The following is an 11,592-nucleotide window of genomic DNA, read 5'->3' on the forward strand; positions in this document are numbered from 1 at the left end:
AAAACAACACACACACCTGCAAAACAACACACACACCTGCAAAACACCCTGAGCCTCTAGCTCTCCCGGCATGCCATCCCTGCCTACACACACACACACACACACACACACACACACACACACACACACACACACACACACACACACACACACACACACACACACACACACACACACACACACACACACACACACACAGGCATGCACTTCACATATGCAGACATGGAAAAGACAGCCATACAAATGCACAATATAAACACATGGAAAATGTAGAAACTTACATTTGAAGAGACCCATGCAAATGCTAGCCTCGTAAATACCCGATCGGTGATATCTGTGTAGCGAACATCCATGTAAACTCGTGAGATCAGGCGAGGCTATGCAAATGCAGATATGCTTACATGAAAACAAAATGCAAGAAACCAGCACTCTCACTATTTCTCTTGCTCTCTCTCTCTCTCTCTCTCTCTCTCTCTCTCTCTCTCTCTCGCTCTCTCACACACATGCTAAAGTAAGTTTTTTGAGTGTTAATGGTGTTTAATGTTGTTTCCTTTCCCTCAGTAGAGACAGACAGACAGACAGACAGACAGACAGACAGACAGACAGACAGACAGACAGACAGACAGACAGACAGACAGACAGACAGACAGACAGACAGACAGACAGACAGACAGACAGACAGACAGACAGACAGACAGACAGACAGACAGACAGACAGACAGACAGACAGACAGACAGACAGACAGACAGACAGACAGACAGACAGACAGACAGAGATGACTACTCTGGGTGCTTAGGATCTGTTAAAATCTGTTGACAGCGGGCCTCTTGTGTGAAGGTGCCAGATTTGCCTGAGGCGACAGGAGATTGAGCAACTTCATTCCTACTGAACCCTAGCGATTTAATTTGTTTACCTTCCTTTTGGTGTGGTGAAGAGAGAGAGAGACAGAGATTTGGAAGAGGTAAAGGCATGAGGAGTTTGGGGTCGAAAATATAAAAATTATAAGCATTGTAAAAAGTGTTTTGCGTTTGCCGTTAAACCACTTTTTTTAGAGAAGAAAGTTCTCTACTATTTGTGGAAAAAGCACAATGAGAGTTAGTTACATTGTTATTGTGTTTTATATCTACTGTACAGGGTTGGTGAGTAACTGATTACATGTAATCAGTTGCATGTAATCAGATTACTGTAATCAATTACATTACTGGCATTTTTTAAAATTGTAATCAGATTACAGATACTTTTAAAAAACTGGATGATTACTCCTTGGATTACTTTTAAATTTAGAATGGATTTTTGCGTTACTTATTGGGCTCCCGAGTGGCACAGATTTCTGGGGCACTGCATCTCAGTGCTTGAGGCGTCACCTCAGACCCTGGTTCGATTCCAGGCTGTATCTCAACCGGCCATGATTGGGAATCCCATAGGGCGGCGCACAGTCGTCCAGGTTAGGGTTTGGCCGGGGTAAGCCGTCATTGTAAATAAGAACTGATTTGCCTAGTTAAATAAAGGATACAAATAATAATTACAATAGTAACAGTAACAGATTACATTTATAAGTAACCTACCCGACAATGCTACTGTATATGCAGTGATGTCATTCAGCACATATGCATATTTTGTTGTTCTTTACATCTAACAACACATTTCTATTTGTGCCCAATCCCCCCTCCAATACTTCCCCCACCAATCACCTCCTTCCTCTAGCAAGGCCTCTACCAATCACTTCCTTCCTCTAATGAGGCCTCTACCAATCTCTGTTCTCTTGTACTGTCTACTCCAATCACGTCTCCCCACTAGTCCGTGGTGCTCACACAGATCTGCTGTAATTAGACAATCATATCCACATGTGGATCAAATTGCCTTTCAACCATTCAAACCCTCCCTCCCTCCCTCCCTCCCTCCCTCCCTCCCTCCCTCCCTCCCTCCCTCCCTCCCTCCCTCCCTCCCTCCCTCCCTCCCTCCCTCCCTCCCTCCCTCCCTCCCTCCCTCCCTCCCTCCCTCCCTCCCTCCCTCCCTCCCTCCCTCCCCCCCACCCACTTAATTCTCCTTTTTCCTCCCTCTGTTTTTCTCAATCCCTTATTTTCCCCTCACACTCACTACCCTCCTCATGCCCCATCTCCGCCAATCCCCACTATTTCTTTCTCTCTCTCGCACTCTCTTTCTGTTTCTCTCTCTCTCTCTCTCTCTCTGTTTCTCTCTCTCTCTCTCTCTCTCATTGAATTACCATAAGTGTAGCTCGCTGGCAAAATGTGCCAGGTTGTTCTGATTAAGTTCCAAATGATCTCGAGGAGTTACAGAGAGAGAGAGAGAGAGAGAAATAAGGAGTGATATGTAAGGGAGGGATGGGGTATCGGGTGGGTGAATGTTGGATGTAAGAAAAATAGTTTCAGAGAGACTTGAAAAGAAAAATGGAGCTAGGTACATGTAGAGAGTATGGGACAAAGGGAGAGTAAGGAAAATGGACCAAGTAAAGTGAGAGATGTGAGGGGGAGAGGGAGAATGATAGCAGAGAATGGAGAGAAAGAGAGTTGGAATAAGACCGTAATGGTAGTTGACAGAGGTGGGTTCAGCACAGGTTCACAGTGACATCATGGCTGATTTCTGAGCAGCGTTTATATAGGAAAACTATTCACCTCTCATTGGACACACATGTAGAAGAATATGCACTCCCTCCTCACACACACACACGCACGCACTTGCGCACACACACACACACACACACACACACACACAGATTGTAAATCCGCTGGCCGTATGCTGACCCATACTGGATGTAAAACAACACAAAGTCATGTATCTCAATCCATCAATAAACTCACTCTCTCTGTCACCCCTTTCTCTGCTGTTTAAATTGCACTGCATCTTGGCTGCAGCTAAATGTGTGTGTTCGTCAGCAGTATTTCTCTCTCTCTCTCTGTTTGTGCGTGTAGGTGTGCAAGTTGCAGTGTTGGGCTGCTGTAGAATGAATGAACTCCTTCATCACTCAGGATGTGTGTTTAACTTTATAACCCAAAACTGACAACTGTTCCTCTGCTACTCTCTCTCGCTCTCTCACTGTCTCTCTCGCTGTCTCTCTCGCTGTCTCTCTCTCTCGCTGTCTCTCTCTCTCTCTCTCGCTGTCTCTCTCTCTCGCTGTCTCTCTCTCTCGCTGTCTCTCTCTCTCTCTCTCTCTCTCTCTCTCTCACACACTCTCTCTCTCTCTTTCTATTCGCTATGGGATTGGTGTCCCTAAACCGGGATGGTTGTTGCTAATGTGCACTAATGTGACTAGAATGACGTTGTATACAACAGCCAACTTTCCGGGACATTGACATGTCATATATGGGCAGAAAGCTTAAATTGTTGTTAATCTAACTGCAGTGTCCAGTTAACAGTAGCTATTACAGTGGAACAATACCATGCTATTGTTTGAGGAGAGTGAGCAAAACTTTTATCACGGCAACTGGTTTGATACATTCATCTCTGAAGGTAAATAATGTACTTACATTCAGTAATCTTGCTCTGATTTGTCATCCTGGGGGTCCCAGAGATAAAATGTAGCATAGTTTTGTTTGATAAGATGCATTTTTATGTTCAAATGTAGTTTGACCCCACTACTGTCTCTGGCTCCACACCCACCCCGCCTGGCCATCTAGATGTGTGAAAGTTAGTATAAGCTAATGATCCATCATGTATGACATTCCTGGGTGTGTGTAAACTTTTTTTTTATAACCATAGCATTTTTCTATTTTATCTATCGTTATGTACTTGAAAATGTATCAATTGACCAATTCGGCACATTTGAGAAAACTCCTAACAGACTTGATACAAAATGTTGTGCAGTAATGTAATCCTTCACTGGATCAGTCTGAAACTTTGCACACACATTCTGCTGCCATCTGGTGGCCAAAATCTAAATTAAACCTATATTCCTATCTGTAAGTAAATCAAATCAAATCAAATCACATTTTATTTGTCACATACACATGGTTAGCAGATGTTAATGCAAGTGTAGCGAAATGCTTGTGCTTCTAGTTCCGACAATGCATTAATAACCAACGAGTAATCTAACTAACAATTCCAAAACTACTACCTTATACACACAAGTGTAAAGGGATAAAGAATATGTACATAAAGATATATGAATGAGTGATGGTACAGAGCGGCATAGGCAAGATGCAGTAGATGGTATCGAGTACAGTATATACATATGAGATGAGTATGTAAACAAAGTGGCATAGTTTAAAGTGGCTAGTGATACATGTATTACATAAAGATGCAGTAGATGATATAGAGTACAGTATATACGTAGACATATGCGATGAATAATGTAGGGTATGTAAACATTATATTAAGTAGCATTGTTTAAAGTGGCTAGTGATATATTTTACATCAATTCCCATTATTAAAGTGGCTGGAGTTGAGTCAGTGTGTTGGCAGCAGCCACTCAATGTTAGTGGTGGCTGTTTAACAGTCTGATGGCCTTGAGATAGAAGCTATTTTTCAGTCTCTCGGTCCCAGCTTTGATGCACCTGTACTGACCTCACCTTCTGGATGATAGCGGGGTGAACAGGCAGTGGCTCGGGTGGTTGTTGTCCTTGATGATCTTTATGGCCTTCCTGTGACATCAGGTGGTGTAGGTGTCCTGGAGGGCAGGTAGTTTTCCCCCGGTGATGCATTGTGCAGACCTCACTACCCTCTGGAGTGCCTTACGGTTGTGGGCGGAGCATTTGCCATACCAGGCGGTGATACAGCCCGACAGGATGCTCTCGATTGTGCATCTGTATAAGTTTGTGAGTGCTTTTGGTGACAAGCTGAATTTCTTCAGCCTCCTGAGGTTGAAGAGGCGCTGCTGCGCCTTCTTCATGATGCTGTCTGTGTGGGTGGACCAATTCAGTTTGTCTGTGATGTGTACGCCGAGGAACTTAAAACTTACTCCCTCTCCACTACTGTTCCATCGATGTGAATAGGGGGGTGTTCCCTCTGCTGTTTCCTGAAGTCCACAATCATCTCCTTAGTTTTGTTGACGTTGAGTGTGAGGTTATTTTCCTGACACCACACTCCGAGGGCCCTCACCTCCTCCCTGTAGGCCGTCTCGTCGTTGTTGGTAATCAAGCCTACCACTGTTGTGTCGTCCGCAAACTTGATGATTGAGTTGGAGGCGTGCGTGGCCACGCAGTCGTGGGTGAACAGGGAGTACAGGAGAGGGCTCAGAACGCACCCTTGTGGGGCCCCAGTGTTGAGGATCAGCGGGGTGGAGATGTTGTTACCTACCGTCACCACCTGGGGGCGGCCCGTCAGGAAGTCCAGTACCCAGTTGCACAGGGCGGGGTCGAGACCCAGGGTCTCAAGCTTGATGACGAGTTTGGAGGATACTATGGTGTTAAATGCTGAGCTGTAGTCGATGAACAGCATTCTCACATAGGTATTCCTCTTGTCCAGATGGGTTAGGGCAGTGTGCAGTGTGGTTGAGATTGCATCGTCTGTGGACCTATTTGGGCGGTAAGCAAATTGGAGTGGGTCTAGGGTGTCAGGTAGGGTGGAGGTGATATGGTCCTTGACTAGTCTCTCAAAGCACTTCATGATGACGGAAGTGAGTGCTACGGGGCAGTAGTCGTTTAGCTCAGTTACCTTAGCTTTCTTGGGAACAGGAACAATGGTGGCCCTCTTGAAGCATTTGGGAACAGCAGACTGGGATAGGAATTGATTGAATATGTCCGTAAACACACCAGCCAGCTGGTCTGCGCATGCTCTGAGGGCGCGGCTGGGGATGCCGTCTGGGCCTGCAGCCTTGCGAGGGTTAACACGTTTAAATGTTTTACTCACCTCGGCTGCAGTGAAGGAGAGGCCGCATGTTTTGGTTGCGGGCCGTATCTGTGGCATTGTATTGTCCTCAAAGTGGGCAAAAACGTTATTTAGTCTGCCTGGGAGCAAGACATCCTGGTCCGTGACTGGGCTGGTTTTCTTTTTGTAATCCGTGATTGATTGTAGACCCTGCCACATACCTCTTGTGTCTGAGCCGTTGAATTGCGATTCTACTTTGTCTCTATATTGACGATTAGCTTGTTTGATTGCCTTGCGGAGAGAATAGCTACACTGTTTGTATTCGGTCATGTTTCCGGTCACCTTGCCCTGATTAAAAGCAGTGGTTCGCGCTTTCAGTTTCACGCGAATGCTGCCATCAATCCACGGTTTCTGGTTTGGGAATGTTTTAATCGTTGCTATGGGAACGACATCTTCAACGCACGTTCTAATGAACTCGCTCACCGAATCAGCGTATTCGTCAATGTTGTTGTTTGACGCAATATGAAACATATCCCAGATGGAAGTAGTCTTGGAGTGTGGAATCAGATTGGTCGGACCAGCGTTGAACAGACCTCAGCGCGGGAGCTTCTTGTTTTTAGTTTCTGTCTGTAGGCAGGGAGCAACAAAATGGAGTCGTGGTCAGCTTTTCCGAAAGGAGAGCGGGGGCAGGGCCTTATATGCGTCGCGGAAGTTAGAATAGCAATGATCCAAGGTTTTGCCAGCCCAGGTTGCGCAATCGATATGCTGATACAATTTAGGGAGTCTTGTTTTTCAGATTAACCTTGTTAAAATCCCCAGCTACAATGAATGCAGCCTCAGGATATGTGGATTCCAGTTTGCAAATGTCACGAACCTCGCTGAAGAGGGTGCCTCTTCCTGTTCGGGCGGGGCTCGGCGGTCGTCGTCACCGGCCTATTAGCTGCCATCGATTCTTTTTCCGTTTGTGTTTGTTATTGGTTAATTGGGTACACCTGTTTTGTATTAGGGTTTGTTTGTAGGGTATTTAAGGGCACTAGGCCTGCTGGGTATTTTGTGCGGGCTTGTTAATTGTTACTCTGTGTTTGATGGTGTATTGCTTTTCGTGTTCTTTATTTTATTCCGGTCTATTTTGTCCTGTTGTTTTTGGACTGGCAACTTATACGCCTTTGTGTGTTGGCGTCATCATTTTGGTTGCACCGGTGAATAAATTTTGATAAACGACAGAACCCTGCTCTCTGCGCCTGATTCCACCCATATCGTAACAGCAAAGAGTCAAATAAACTTTGTTCAGAGCCATCGATGTGTCTGCTTGGGGGGGAATATATACGGCTGTGATTATAATCGAAGAGAATTCCCTTGGTAGATAATGCGGTCGACATTTGATTGTGAGGAATTCTAAATCAGGTGAACAGAAGGACTTGAGTTCCTGTATGTTGTTGTGACCACACCACGTCTCGTTAACCATAAAGCATACGCCCCCGCCCATCTTCTTACCAGAAAGATGTTTGTTTCTGTCGGCGCGATGCGTGGAGAAACCAGCTGGCTGCACCGACTCCGATAGCGTCTCTCCAGTGAGCCATGTTTCCGTGAAGCAAAGAACGTTACAGTCTCTGATGTCCCTCTGGAATGCTACCCTTGCTCGGATTTCATCAACCTTGTTGTCAAGAGACTGGACATTGGCGAGAAGTATGCTAGGGAGTGGTGCGCGATGTGCCCGTCTCCGGAGTCTGGAAGAGAGCAGACAGATGAGGCAGTAGCATAGGAAGAGGACGGGCAGGTGAGGCAGTAGCATAGGAAGAGGACGGGCAGGTGAGGCAGTAGCATAGGAAGAGAGCAGACAGATGAGGCAGTAGCATAGGAAGAGAGCAGACAGATGAGGCGGTAGCATAGGAAGAGGACGGGCAGGTGAGGCAGTAGCATAGGAAGAGGACGGGCAGGTGAGGCAGTAGCATAGGAAGAGAGCAGACAGATGTGACCAGAAGACCGCTTCGTTTCCCTCTTTTACGAAGTCGTTTTTTTGGGTCGCCGGCTGGGATCCATTCCGTTGTCCTGGGTGAAAGGCAGAACACAGGATCCGCTTCGCGAAAGTCATATTCTAGTTAACGCTGATGTTATATTCAGTAGTTCTTCTCGACTGTATGTAATGAAACCTAAGATGACCTGGGGTACCAATGTAAGAAATAATAGGAATGCGAAGCGAGGCGGCCATCTCTGTCGGCGCCGGAAGTATGGCTTTTTTTATTGCATTTCAAAGAAGATGGAACAAAAAAAACAAAAATAGTAGTTTTTTTGTTTGTATTTTCTTTTACCAGATCTAATCTGTTATATTCTCCTACATTAATTTCAAATTTCCATGAACTTCAAAGTGTTTCCTTTCAAATGGTATCAAGGAAATGCATATCCTTGCTTAAGGTCCTGAGCTACAGGCAGTTAGATTTGGGTATGTAATTTTAGGCAAGAATTGAAAAAAGGGCACGATCCTTGATTAAGTCTCTCTCTCTCTCTCTCTCTCTCTCTCTCTCTCTCTCTCTCTCTCTCACACAATTCAATTCGATCCAAGGGGCTTTATTGGCATGGGAAACACATGTTAACATTGCCAAAGCAAGTGAAGTAGAAGTCTCTCTCTCTCTTTTTGTCTCACCAAGTCTCTCGGACTCTCTGCCACTGGTACAGTGAGTTCTTTGTATGTGTGTGTGAGGCTGTGTGTATTTGTGTGAGGGAGTTCAAGTGTATTTGTGTGTGGGGGTGTGCTTGTTTGTATTTGTTAGTGTTTGTTCTTGTTTCCAACACTTAACATACCCGCTAAGAGTTGAACACAAAGGCTAACAGTGGTTAGTGAAAGTGTGTGTGTATTTAGAATGTGTGTGTGCACGCGCATGAGTGTATATACTGATGCAAGAGTGTTTGCATATCTGTGGACGTGGGTTTTTCGATTCGTGTGTGTATGTGTTTATTTGTGTGCGTGTGTGTGTGTGTGTGTGTGCATGTCTGTTGTCCTCAGCATGCCTCTCAGTGCTTCACATGACATCAATCTGAGAGCAGCGGGATAGTGATCTCATTACCAACAGCCTGCTGCTGATTAAAACCTGCCGTCTACACTCCCTCCCTCCCTACCTCCCTCCCTCTCTTACCCGTCCCTCCCTCTTTCCAGCCTGGGGCTCACACCCTTCTGCGGTTTCTCCACTGCTCACGTCCAAATGGGGCCCCATTTTAAGTTCTCCAAAAAGTCACTCATGCGCTCTCCCTCTTTCTACGTTCTTCAGCCTTTTTTTCAGTTCTCTCTCAGCCTCTGCCTTATTTCCAGTTCTCTCTCAGCCTCTGCCTTTTTTCAGTTCTCTCTCAGCCTCTGCTTTTTTTCAGTTCTCTCTCAGCCTCTGCCTTTTTTCAGTTCTCTCTCAGCCTCTGCCTTATTTCCAGTTCTCTCTCAGCCTCTGCTTTTTTTCAGTTCTCTCTCAGCCTATGCCTTTTTTCAGTTCTCTCTCAGCCTCTGCCTTATTTCCAGTTCTCTCTCAGCCTCTGCTTTTTCCAGTTCTCTCTCAGCCTCTGCCTTTTTCAGTTCTCTCTCAGCCTCTGCCTTTTTTAAGTTCTCTCTCAGCCTCTGCCTTATTTCCAGTTCTCTCTCAGTCTCTGCCTTTTTTCAGTTCTCTCTCAGCCTCTGCCTAATTTCCAGTTCTCTCTCAGCCTCTGCCTTATTTTCAGTTCTCTCTCAGCCTCTGCTTTTTTTCAGTTCTCTCTCAGCCTATGCCTTTTTTCAGTTCTCTCTCAGCCTCTGCCTTATTTCCAGTTCTCTCTCAGCCTCTGCTTTTTCCAGTTCTCTCTCAGCCTCTGCCTTTTTCAGTTCTCTCTCAGCCTCTGCCTTTTTTAAGTTCTCTCTCAGCCTCTGCCTTATTTCCAGTTCTCTCTCAGCCTCTGCCTTTTTTCAGTTCTCTCTCAGCCTCTGCCTAATTTCCAGTTCTCTCTCAGCCTCTGCCTTATTTTCAGTTCTCTCTCAGCCTCTGTCTTTTTTCAGTTCTCTCTCAGCCTCGGCCTTATTTCCAGTTCTCTCTCAGCTTCTTCCTTATTTCCAGTTTTCTCTCAGCGTCTGCCCGTATGTCCAGTTCTCTCTCAGCTTCTTCCTTATTTCCAGTTCTCTCTCAGCTTCTTCCTTATTTCCAGTTCTCTCTCAGCTTCTTCCTTATTTCCAGTTCTCTCTCAGCTTCTTCCTTATTTCCAGTTCTCTCTCAGCTTCTTCCTTATTTCCAGTTCTCTCTCAGCCTCTGCCTTTTTTCAGTTCTCTCTCAGCCTCTGTCTTTTTTCAGTTCTCTCTCAGCATCTGACTTTTTTCAGTTCTCTCTCAGCCTCTGCCTTTTTCAGTTCTCTCTCAGCCTCTGCCTTTTTCCAGTTCTCTCTCAGCCTCTACCTTTTTTCAGTTCTCTCTCAGCCTCGGCCTTATCTCCAGTTCTTTCTCAGCTTTGGCCTTATTATCTGTTCTCTCTCAGATTTGGCCTTATTTACAGTTCTCTCTCAGCTTCAGCCTTATTTACAGTTCTCTCTCAGCTTCAGCCTTATTTCCAGTTCTCTCTCAGCTTCAGCCTTATTTCCAGTTCTCTCTCAGCTTCAGCCTTATTTCCAGTTCTATCTCAGCTTCGGCCTTATTTCCAGTTCTCTCTCAGCTTCGGCCTTATTTCCAGTTCTATCTCAGCTTCGGCCTTATTTCCAGTTCTCTCTCAGCTTCAGCCTTATTTCCACTTCTATCTCAGCTTCAGCCTTATTTCCACTTCTATCTCAGCTTCGGCCTTCTTCTTCTTATTTCTCTGCTGTCTTCCTTTACCTGGAACAAACACAGCTGTAATGCCTTTCACATTTCCTTTACATTATCCACTCCCTCCCCCTATTCTTCTCATGTTCCATCCTGACCAAATCCCCCTTTTGATCCTCTCTTTCTCTCACAGCCTGTAGCAGATGTACATAATGCACTTAGGTTAATTTATTTATTGTTTGTTTCTTTGGCAACAGCTAATCTCGCTGGAGTCCACACGAAGTGCAAAATGCAATACAACACAATCACACAATTAGACAGAAACCGACCTGATCAAGGAAACGGAAATTTGATGAATAGTTGTGGATAGCGAACAGAGGGTGATGGTAAGGTGTGTGTGTGTGTGTGTCAGTGAATTGTGCAAAGAACAGGGGGGAGTAGATTTATGGGTTGAGTGTGGGTGTGTGTATGCAGTCAACAGAATTAGGTATTAAAGGCAGATAATAGCTAAATCTCTATTTCCTATCCCCTTTCCGCATGTACACACACACACACACACACAGACAGACAGACAGACACTCAAACCATAAATCTACTCCCCCTGCTCTTCGCACACTTCACTGACACTGAAACACAAACACTACTAACCTTTAACCTCCCTGATGCTACTGCTCCACAGACAGTAATATGCTCACGCACGCACGCACACTCGCACACACACACACACACACACGCACACACAAACACACACACACGCACACACACACACATCTATTGTATGGTGAGACACTTTCTTACATATATATTGAAGGTAAGGTCCATCGGCACAATGATACAGTCTTCATTTGATATGCTGATCAGTTACCAGCAGTCTGCTAGAGTTAGTTTCAGTCTTTATTTGAGATGCTGGAATCCCAGCAAGCACATTTGCTTCCTTAGAAGTTGTGGGAACATACGTATTTGTTTCTGGGAACGAATCCATACGTTTCTTGAACGGTAAAATGGAATGTTATTTAAATGGAATAAAACATTTAACCTGTACATTTTTAGGTTGCAGGAAGGTTCTGAGAACGTTTTACTATGGTTCTCT

Source organism: Oncorhynchus kisutch, linkage group LG5, assembly GCF_002021735.2.
Source record: "Oncorhynchus kisutch isolate 150728-3 linkage group LG5, Okis_V2, whole genome shotgun sequence".
NCBI lineage: Eukaryota > Metazoa > Chordata > Actinopteri > Salmoniformes > Salmonidae > Oncorhynchus > Oncorhynchus kisutch.